The sequence below is a fragment of the Danio rerio genome, chromosome 21 (genome assembly GCF_049306965.1).
Source record: "Danio rerio strain Tuebingen ecotype United States chromosome 21, GRCz12tu, whole genome shotgun sequence".
Classification (NCBI taxonomy): domain Eukaryota; kingdom Metazoa; phylum Chordata; class Actinopteri; order Cypriniformes; family Danionidae; genus Danio; species Danio rerio.
Window position 1 is genome coordinate 8,485,196 of NC_133196.1, and position 11,846 is coordinate 8,497,041.

The following is an 11,846-nucleotide window of genomic DNA, read 5'->3' on the forward strand; positions in this document are numbered from 1 at the left end:
ATGTTCTCCTGAACATACTTGTGATTTTTCTCCGGGTGCTCCGGTTTCTCCCACAGTCAAAAGAAATGCGCTATAGGTGAATTGGATGAACTAAATTGGCTGTAGTTTGTGAGTGTGAATATGGGAGTGTATGGGTGTTTCCCAGTACTGGGATTCAGCTGGAAGGGCATCCGCTGCGTAAACGTATGCTGGCCTAGTTGGCGGTTCATTCGGCTGTGGCGACCCCTGCTGAATGAAGGGATTAAGTCGAAGGAAAATGAATGACTGTACTCCCAAATGTGTTAGTTTATATTGATCTCTAACTGTAATGAGAAATGAACATAAAAAGCCAGTAAGTGAAGTGTAATAAAAAAACATTCCTGGTTTTAATTTGTAATTTAACATTTGTCATTACAGAAAAAATTGAAACAAGTTTATAACAATAATAAATATAATCGTATAAAATATAATATAAAAATAAATAAATAAAAAATAATCCCCCACAGTCCAAACACATGCGGTACAGGTGAATAGGGTAGGCTAAATTGTCTGTAGTGTATGAGTGTGTGTGTGTGGATGTTTCCCAGAGGTGGGTTTCGGCTGTAAAACGTATGCTGGATAAGTTGGCGGTTCATTCCACTGTGGCGACTCCGAATTAATAAAGGGACTAAGCCGAAAAGAAAATGAATAAATTAAACCTAATTAAAGACTATGTGGGTCTTGGTGTATATCCGTCCTTTATGGTCCAATAGGTTTCCGTAGTTCTACTCTATAAATATCTCCAGCCGCTCTTCTGTGTGGGTTTATTCCTGCTTCTGCAATGAAGGTGAGAACAACTAGAGTATTTTTATTCAAATATGTCGATTTTACAAAGCAAATTATTGAATGCATTTATTTTTTCTGTTACACAAAGGCTTTTATTTACACTGTTATTATTATAGTGGAACATTGATAGATTATAATACTTTGTAAATAAAGCTAATAACTGTGATGTCACTAGAGCTTGCAAATATGTTGTGGTAATCACGTTTACGATTTGTTATTAAGCATAAATACACTCAAATATTATATATGCCGTGTTTAGCTGAATAATGGTGTTATCTTCCTGCTTAATACTGGATCAAACCGCCCACGTGTTGCATGCAAACGCGTCATTTTTTGACGTTTACTGCGAAAACGACTCTTTTCAGAGCAAAAGCTGGATATGTCCACTTCAAATTGTAATATTGTAACCGTGTTGTCGGGTTTTGTTACTCTGGGTTATTTTTACACTCGAATAGGCAGCGCTTTACCTTTTGAGGCGATGGAGCACGGACTGCAGTACCGCGCTCCTGTCGACAGATGGCGCGAATGTTTAAACTTGTATGCTTTTTTTTTAACTTCACCACAGACCCTGAATGACGGACTTTCTCTTAGGAAACCACCATGATATTCCACTTTCAGGTAAATATGTACTTTGTCAGCAATATTTTAAGTACATTTGTAGAGTAGTATAGTACTAAAGGACATAATAGTTATTATGTGCTGCCTTGATAAGTTTAAGCTGATGTGAACTGTGTTTCTTCCAAACTCTTAAATGATTAAGACATTTTAAAAGATTAGAGAAATCAAATAAATTAATTAATTAATTAATAATAATAATAATAATGATTTAGCCTTGAATAATGTTTAAATACTGCTTATTTTACTTTGGGGTTGCACGGTGGCTCAGTGGTTTGTTCTGTCGTCTTAAGAAGCAAGCAGCAAGAAGGTTGCTGGGTCGGTTGGCTTTTCTCTATGTAGTTTGCATGTTCTCCCCGTGTTGGTGTGGGTTTTCTCAGGGTGCTCCGCTTTCCCTCACAGTCCAAATATTATTTTGACTGAGACGAGTTTTAAAAGGTTGCTCAGATACAAGCAGCCGAAATGAGTTTCCTTCGCTGGGTGGCAGGGTGCACCCTTATAGATGGGGTGTGGAGCTCTGTCACCTGAAAGGAGCTCTGAGTGGAGCCGCTGCTCCTCCACATCGAGAGAAGTCAGCTGAGGTGGCTTGGGCATCTGTTACGGATGCTTCCAGGACTCCTACCTAGGGAGGTGTTCTAGGCATGACCCACTAGGAAGAGGCTTTTGGGAAGACCCAGGACACGCTGGAGGGACAAAAGCTGCGTTCCAAATGGCACACTATGCACTCATGCACTATGTACTTTTGCACTTACACACTCAACAGGATAGTATATGTATGTAGTGTCGTCCCAAATGGCACACTAATGTTTTTTTACTAAGCGGAAATTCAAACTGTTTCCCTGATGATGTTTGACGGTCGCCAAATCAGTGAAATAACCGAATTATCAGAGAATACCTGCCGTGAGTATTGCCGCATTCACCATCAGGAGGCGCTATAATCACTCTAGTAGGAGAATTTTGCTTTCACCATCCAAAATAAATAGTTATCCAATATGTGTGCCCGATAGCTCCGCCCTTTCCACTACTTAAGCAAACCTGCGGTCGTTGAGTGCGTGAAGTGTCCATCATTACACACTTCATTTTACCGGCTGAATGAGGGGATCATCCGGGTAATTGAAGTGCACTTATGATTTTTAGAGTTTTCAGTGTGAACACACTACTTACACTATTCATACTACAAAATGGCGTAGAATAGTGCATAAGTATGCGATTTGGGACGCAGCTAAAGTCTCTCCGCTGGCTCTGGAACGCCTCAGGATCCCCCTGGAGAAGCTGGAGGAAGTGTCTGGGGTTCTCTTCTAAGACTGCTGCCCCTGCAACCTGGCCCCGGAAAAGCTGATGAGAATGATTGAATGAACAAACAGAAAAGAATGCATTTTAATTAGGTTTAATTTTTTTGTTTATTATCGTTAATAAAATTGTTTATTTTTTTCTGTAATCGAAAAAAAAAATCTTGTTTCTGTCAGAATAATTTGTAAACAATTTTGTAAAACCTGTCAATTGTTTTTGTAGTTTGTGACGTGACAAGTTTCAGTTTTATTTAATTAAAAAATTAGAAATCAATTATTGCAATAACACATGTTGTAATGCTTCAAATGAGTCTCAGAAAGGGACGACACAGTGGCTCAGTGGTCAGCACTGTCGCCTCACAGCAAGAAGGTCGCTGGTTTGAGTTCCGCCTAGGCCAGTTGGCATTCCTGTGTTTGCATGTTCTCCCCGTGTTGGCGTGGGTTTCCTCCGGGTGCTTTGGTTTCCAACACCATCCAAGAACATGTGCTGTAGGTGAATTAAATAAACTAAATTGGCCAAAGTGTGGGTGGGTGAGACAGAGTGTGTATGGATGTTTCATGGTTGGTTGCTGCTGGAAGGGCCTCCACTGTGTAAAACATATGCTGGATAAGTTGGCGGTGTATTCCGCTGTGGCCCTGATGAATAAATGGACTAAGCCGAAGGAAAATGAATGAAAACAAGGCCTACGGTGTCAAATATTTAATGGCGTGAGATCCAGTCAGAGATTCGACAAGTTTTGCAAATTTGCTCAGATTATTTTGACAGAAAAGTTTGTAAAAATTATAGAAAAAATGACATTTTAATTAGGTTTACTTTTTTTTTTTCATTCATTTTGTTTTCGGCTTAATCTTTTTATTAATGAACCACCAAATTATCCAGCATATGTTTTACATAGTGGATGCCCTTTCAGCTGCAACCCATCTCTGGGAAATTGGTTTATATTTGTTATTGTTATTAAGCTTGTTTATTTTCTGTAATGAAATAATTCAGAATAATTTGTGAGCAATTTTGTAAAACGTGTAAAAATAATTTTGATGAGACATGTTTAAAGTTTTATTTGCTAAAAAAAATTCTAAATCAATAATTGCAATAACACGTTGTAATATTTCAAACGAGTCTTTTATTTTATGTATTTAATGTAATCAAACAACTGAATAACAATGAAAGTATTCTAAAATCTGAAAATAAAAGACCAAGGCCTTGTGCTGAAATGCAAGAGCTGCCAGAGAAGATGGCATGAGTTATCCACTTAAGTCGTGACATATGAAATACTATTTCGGATATTAGTTTATGGCCCCTTTTTAGTCATATCACACATTTAAGTGATTTTTATATAAAATCATGGTGTAGACAACAGACTCTGGACTTGCTGCATCACAGACATCAATATTTGACCAATTTATAAAATTGATCACATTCTGGCCATCTGATGTTAGGCATATATATATATATATATATATATATATATATATATATATATATATATATATATTGAGATCGTGATTTTCGTAAGTATTGCAGCTCTTTGTAAACATTTATTTTTACCATTTGTTGAGTCTCCCTATACAGTTTGATAGAGCGATTGGACCCAGAAGCCGCTTTAAGGGACGTCACACTTAAGCGCATATATGCAGGAGAATTTCCATGTTCCTATGGCAACAGCAGATGTTCATGCTGATCAGTGAATGTCTATTTACTTATCCATGATATCACTAAATGTTACCAGATGTTTTCTCCAGCTATCTTGTCAGGGTTCATGCATGGGTGATGTTGACATAACCTAGCATGAAGCACAATTGGTACAAATTTAGAGAAGATAGGAGCGTTGTGGTTTTCACACCCCCTGAGCAAAAACGGCAGAGTAAGCACAGTGCAAAGAGGAGCTAGAACAACTTCAAAGCCAGACATACAACACATTTCAAAGGTCAAACTAAAGAAAAATAGATTGCATCTGTGGAATGTAGATATTAAAGAGGAAATTAAAAGTACATGAATAACACCAGATAAAAACAAGTAGCATAAATTATTAATATGAATGATGAGAAGTACATAACATTTATTCATTTTCCTTCGGCTTTATTTATCAGGGGTCGCCACAGCGGAATGAACCACAATTTTATTCAGCACGTTTAATGCAGCGGTTGCAGCCCAGTACTGGGAAACACCCATACACTCTTGCTTTCACAAACAAACACTACAGCTTATAGCGTATTATAGCGTTATAGCAACTTATAGCATATTTCTTTGGACTGTGGGGGAAACTGGAGCACCTCGAGGAAACCCACACGAACACGGGGAGAACATGCAAACTCCACACAGAAATGCCAACTGACCCAGCTGGGACTCGGACCAGTGACCTTCTTGCTTCTAGCCACTAACCACTGAGCCACCAATAATAGTCATTTAAGCTGCCCATAAGTGTTGTGAAGTTGTGTGATTTTCTCTTGGTTTTGCCCTGTGAGACGTAACTCTGGCCTCGATGCCACTGTTGTGCCAAAAGTGGGCAGAAAGAAACTGGCTTGTGATCGACCCTGCTGTCCTGCTCTGTGGACTAGGGGCTTGGAACGAGGCCGAATATTCAAACCCAGACCTATGTGTGTATGTGTGTGTCTGTGTGTCCTGATGTCAGTCTTTTAATAGTGTTTCCCAATTCTGTTCCTGAAGGCACATCGACAGTATTTACCTTATTCTTCGCAGACGAATATTCTTCATTTACTTCCATTCATTTTTAGACATTAAATACTGCTCGTTACACTGTTTGATGTGGCAAACTGATATTTTTTTCTTATATTATTCTACTTGGTCTGTATAGTCATGCAAACTTTTGTTTGTAGAGCAACTAGTTTGACCGTTTTCTGCCGTTTATTATTCCTAGTCATTTCTCCCATTGGCGACTGAATCAGAAGTTCTAAAACAATCGCGAAAACAGGCGCACTTCCGCATTTTAGAATAAGGTCAATATATTTTCAACCCCTCCCTCATCACACACCTGAATCAACTCAGGACATTAGAAGTGACTCCAAAACTTCAAATGAATGGGTTAGATAAGGGAGACATCCAAAATATGTACTGTTGGTGTGCCTCCAGGAACAAGGTTGGGAAACACTGTTAATAAACCCTTTCCAAATTAGATTTTTAATATATTTTAGGATTAGATTTGAAGTTTTTTTGTAACCAGATGTCATATTGGACCTACAATATTTGTTCTGCACAATTACTCTTACAGTGAAATGCATTCTCCTGGACTGTCCTGCTTTTAATGATTGCACAAGACTACATGAAATGAACCCGCTTAAGGAGATATTCAGCAAAGTGTCGCCAGGAAAAATGTGAGAATGTTTATCATGTATTACTGTATTAAAATGTTATCCAATTTATGTATTTATTTGTTTGTTATGTTTAATTGTATGTTTATTTATGAAATGTTTTTGTCATGAAAATATCCTGTTGCTGACATGGCATTCAAAACAAAAAGATATATAATATGATATAGGTGGCATGATGGCTCAGTGGTTAGTAGTAATGTCGCCTTATAGCAAGAAGGTCGCTGCTTCAGGTCCCAGCTGGACCAGTTGGCATTTCCGTTGTGGAGTTTGCATGTTCTCCCCATGTTGGTGTGTGAGTTTCCTCCGGGTGCTTCAGTTTCCCCCACAGTCCAAGGACATGCGCCATAGGTGAATTGGAATTTTTTATTATTTTTCTTTGTTTTATTTATACATTGTGAAACATTACAAAAATTTACAAAGACATAAACATGTAACAATAAGCAAATACACTGAAGAGTATTTTGAGCAAATAATAATAATAAAAATAAATAAATAATAATAGATAATAATAAAATAATGAAAATAAATAAATAAATAAAAAACAACAACACTAGTGCAATCTTATATACAGAAAAACAAGTCTACAATGTGTTGACCAGAGATAGTTTCCTGTAAAAGCTGGGCATTAGGGGGTGGGGACTCAATCAGAAGGAGCAGGGTCAAGCTGAAGAGTTTGGACATATTTGCGATGGGGCTCCCACAATTTAATAGGTGAATTGAATTAACTAAATTGTCTGTAGTGTATGAGTGTGAATGAAAGTGTATGGGTGTTTCCCAATACTGGGTTGCAACTGGAAGGGCATCCGCTTCGTAAAACTGGAACAGTTGGCGGTTCACTTCGCTGTTGCAATCTCTGAAATAGAGACTTGAGGCTGATTTATACTTCTGCGTCAAGAGCATGCATAAGCTCCGGCACAGTTGCATAGCACCCGCCATGGCTGAAGCTGACGCTGATACACACCTCTCTAAAAACGTAACTACACTTTGCAACACCATGTAGCAGAAACTCTGAGATTGGTTGGTTTGGTAGTGGTGGCAAGTGTGGGCGGTGCAGAGAGCCGTGAGCCCGATGGAGCGATTGCTTACAAGTGTTGAGTCCTGTAAAGGATCTCCAAATGGATACTTTTGTTTTGTGTTGACAGACATCCCAAGTTGGGAAAAGTAATTTCCGGGGGAAAGAGAGATGATTTGTCCGAGGTTTGAAGGAGGTGGGGGGGGGGGTTGCGTGTGACGTAGCTGAATAGGAAGGTTTGAGTATGCGCACGACACATCTGAAGAGCGGAGGGGGAGTTGGACGCGACGTACCTGAAGAGCTTGGAGGGATGCGGTGGAGAGAGGATGTTTCATTTTTGTAATGCTACCTTAATGGGCTTCTAATTGGCCCCTATTGTTTGAGATGTAAAATAAGTCTTAGTTGTCTCTAGAACAGTGGTTCTCAAAGTGGGGGTCGGGACCCACCGAGGGGTCGCGGGACAATGAAGGGGGGGTCGCCTGGTGATTTCCAAAAATCTATTTATTTTTATTAAACCATAAGAATTACCATTTTAATCCATAACCTACTAAAAAAATTGTCGTTTACAGTTACTAAATACACTACTGTATATAGTTACTATAGTAGCTTATAGTTACTAGTTCTATTGGATTGCGACCCCTCACGTAATTACATTATATTAAAGACTCAGCAATAGTGTCAGATGCAGCAGATTGATTTTATAATACCAGGTTAAACTTTCTGGCACATTTACAGCACTGACATACATTAAAAAAATATAACGAAGAATAGACTTGGGTTTATTGGTGTGTGTGCGCCCCATTGCATGCAAGGTTTCTGTATTTATAACCACCTCAGAGGATATTGGGGGTCGCAAGTTACTGGCATTGTTATTTTGGGGGTCGAGAGCTGAAAAGTTTGGGAACCCCTGCTCTAGAACATTGTGGACAAACTCGGTCCTGGAGGGCCGGTGTCCTGCACAGTTTAGCTCCAACTCTAATCAAACACATCTGCTTCTAGATTTCTAGTGATCTTGAAGACACTGATTAGCTTGTTCAGGTGTGTTTGATTAGTGTTGGAGCTAAACTGTGCAGGACACCGGCAATCCAGGACCAAGTTTGCCCACCCCTGCTCTCGAATATGTCTGTAAAGTTTCAGCTCAAAATACCTATCAGATCATTTAATATATCCTGCTGAAAATGTCAATATTGGGGTCAGAGGAAACTAGCTGTTTTTGTCTGTGCCTTTAAATGCAAAAGAGCTGCTTCTCCCCACTCGCCATTCCGACATGCAGCGTCTGCTTCTACTGCACCATGTGTCAGATAAACAGCACAGAGACAGACTCAAATGAAGCAGAGATCCAGTTTTTGGCTGGTTGCCTGTTTAAATCAAAATATCTTCTTTTGTGCTTGCAGGTTTCCAGCATTTTTCAAAATATCTTGTGTTCACTGGAAGAAAAACACAACTAGACTTTGAACAGAAAGACGAAAAGTAAATGATGACGCAATTTGAAGTTTTTGGTGAACTGTCCCTTTAAGCCAGTCCAACCCTGAACAGATTGCCTGCACTGCAAGCTGGACTAGTAAGTTTTCCTCCAGTAAACACACACACACACACACACACAGTAGTTGTTGCTCCTCGAGGCGTTGCAGCACAGCTGAGCGTGCTGTGTCTGTGTCATGAGGCAGCACAGAGCAGCAGGGCGCTAGAAACTACACTTTGTACCCATAATTCCACAGTGCAAAGAATGAATGACAGCCCCTACAAACCTGAAACAGATCAGGATTCAGTGATATAATGAGAATCCTGTTCACATCCTTTCTTAGTTAATTTGTTCTGGACTAAAAACAGAAATTGAAGCATCCTGAGCCTTGAAGATACAAACTAAGATTTTGAGTATAAGAGAATAGATGTCTAAACGAGACTATAGATGCACCTGTAACACTACTTATAATCCTGTTCATTTTTATACTTTGAACAATTTACTTAAATTGAAATAAAATCATATAAAATCTGTCCATTTCATATATGTTCCTCCCAAATAACTGTAGAAAAGATTCCTTCTGTGCATGCTCAAACTTAAATGTTTTTATTTGAGTATCACTTAAATATATATTTGTTTTTTGCTTTAATAATTTCAGACGCTTGGCAACCCCATGAAGTAAGTCAGCTGACTGCAGTATTTACAACTGGTGTGTATCATATACCTGTATTTCACTCAATCTTCTTCTTTTTTTTTTTTTGGCCATGATGGAGTGGACCAGGGGTCTGTTCTTCGTACCTTGCTTAAATGATCTAAGATGATTTGACAGATCCTGGATGTGTTAATCTTGATGACTGGTGTCTGGCTAATTTGGTTCTTTTGGTACAAGTTGACGAATCAGATTAAAATGTCTGGATGAACTGATCTGGGATCACTGCACGCATTTTTAAAGACCGATCATTTGATCCTCGAAATCATGATCACTTGATCAGCAATGCAATGACTGGCTGACGGCACAGAAGCGTATTGACATCATCTGATTGATATTCAATTATTCATGTGAGCAAAATTACATAAAATTCATAGTAAACCATTAGTTAAATATAATAAACAATAACTTTCCACCTTTGTTGTGGGCTGCAGGCTTTATACTTTCATGTGTCAAGAGTATTTAGCGATTTTATTTCGTTTTACTTTTTAGAGTGGATATTCTTTATTATAGTAGCCTAGACCTATTCAAGTTTCTTAATCAGCGATTTTAAATTAATTTTGCATCAAAAAACACATGCATGACTGCATAAATTAGTATTCCTTCATAAAACAAGCAAACAAAAAACAGTTGAATACTGTGCATGTCTATTATCCAGTGTTGGGCAAGCTACTTGAACAATGTAGTGAGCTAAGCTGTTAGGTACTCTAGTTAAAATGTAGCCTAACTACACTAAAATCTACCCTCTGAGAAATGTAGCAAGCTTAGCTAAAAGCTACTTGGCAAATGTAGTTTAGCTACATCTAAGCTATTTTTGCAATTTTTATTTTTAATCGAAGCAACTCAAATCCAAGTCAATTATATTTTAAAGAGATGAATAAAACTGTCAATGAAACATATGAGGCAGAATTGTTCAGTTCAGTTATTTACTGTAAATAATATGCTGTACTAAACAGAAACGCATTTTAGTATGTAACAGCAAAAACAAAACATCCAATAAAACCAGGTGTAACATTTAAAATACCATAGTCATTTATAGTAAAGAGAAAAATTTTGACATTATGCATATTGTATATATATTTACAACTCTCCATTAATAAATTACACTACATAATGTAGTATTTATAGTAGTACTTACTATAAGCTGCTAAAGCATTTTTTGAGCACAGCATCAGAAATTAAGTTATTGCATCTAAACATCTAAACTTCTCGAGGTATGGTCACGAAAAATCCTGCTTCAGAAAAAATTCCTCTCCCCCAGTCATCTTTCCATCAAGCCAGTTTCTTTTTGTTGTGAATGTTATTACTGTGAATGCCACTTATTGATCCACGATTGGTAAATGTAGCTTTGTGGATGCTACTGCGCTACTTGACTAATAAAATAGCTTCGCTACTGAAAAGCAATTTGATTTAGAAAGTAGCAACGCTACCACCACGCTACTGAGAAATGTAGTTAAGTTAGTAGCGTTACTAATTGTAGCGACGCTACTGCCCAACACTGCTATTATCATACACAACTTGTAAAGCTGGGTCGGTACCTTAAAATAGTACGCATTTGTATCTAAAAAGTCCTTATTAATTAATGTTCTCTTTGAACCCCTTGGCGAGAACTACCCCATTTTGTACTTTTATTTCAAGTTTTTTATTTTAAGTTTTATTTATATACATATATTTTAAAACGTTTATGTATATAATCATAAATATTAAGAATTTGATGTTAAATACTATTAATTATTATTAATTATAAAAGTGTGTGTGTGTATATATATATATATATATATATATATATATATATATATATATATATATATATATATATATATATATATATATATAAATTATTTTTATTTTATTTTTTATTTTATTTTTTTATTTTTTTACTATTTTCCCAAGTGTATTTAACCTGTGGGTTATTATACTGTAAGAAAATAACAGCATGCAGTACATACTTTCAGTATTAACTTGAAAAGACCTGATCTAATCCTGTTTATATGAAATGAGTCCTGGATCATGCCAAATCCTCAATAACCAAATCCAACTTATTGAGTAATCCACGTATGAAGATTGGACCCCAAACCCCAGGTACAAACAGACTATTTACTAGATGCTGAATTGGTCCCTCTAGATTGACTCATTTGTATTTATTGAATGATGATGAACCACCAACATGTAACTACTGCCAAGCGGATTTAACCATAAAAGATATTTTATTAAAATGTGAAACTTTAGGTACTATTAGACAATTTTTATAATGAAAACACTGTGATGAATGTGTTTAAAAAGGTATCACCAGGATGAATTTTAAGTTATTTATCAAATATTGAATTTAAAAATCATATTTAGCTTTTAATATACAGTTTTTGTGACTTTTTTATTTATTTATTTCTGTTTATATTGGATTGTGTATAATCTCTTATTGAAATGTATGAAGTAGTTCTTTTCATGTAATGTTTGATGGATATTTCACAGCAAGATCAATATACATAAGTTGTTGATGTGGCAATAAATGAATGCATAAAACTAGTTTTACTCAAATTCAGATTTTAGCCTATTTTGTAAAACTAATAAAAATAGGTTCTCATTACAGTCTTAATTAATTTCTACTTATCATTAGAAACATTTAAATAT

The 11,846-nt window shown here is 36.9% G+C and overlaps 1 long non-coding RNA gene and 2 other non-coding genes across 5 annotated transcripts; all 3 read left to right on the plus strand.

Moving 5' to 3' along the window:
* Positions 1-778: 778 nt before the first annotated feature.
* Positions 779-9,638, plus strand: LOC101886388 (uncharacterized). Of its 3 annotated transcripts, none has more exons than XR_012397125.1 (7): positions 779-805; positions 1,370-1,422; positions 5,172-5,303; positions 5,936-6,038; positions 8,442-8,608; positions 9,168-9,187; positions 9,283-9,638. It is a non-coding gene; the product is annotated as an uncharacterized lncRNA (long non-coding RNA). The 3 variants fall into 3 exon arrangements; XR_012397126.1 differs by having other exon boundaries at positions 5,210-5,303; XR_012397124.1 differs by lacking the exon at positions 5,172-5,303.
* On the plus strand, positions 5,159-5,288 carry LOC137488887 (small nucleolar RNA SNORA17). Its single transcript, XR_011008148.1, has one exon. It is a non-coding gene; the product is annotated as a small nucleolar RNA SNORA17 (small nucleolar RNA).
* On the plus strand, positions 8,657-8,794 carry LOC137488886 (small nucleolar RNA SNORA17). The gene has a single exon (XR_011008147.1). It is a non-coding gene; the product is annotated as a small nucleolar RNA SNORA17 (small nucleolar RNA).
* Positions 9,639-11,846: the final 2,208 nt, after the last annotated feature.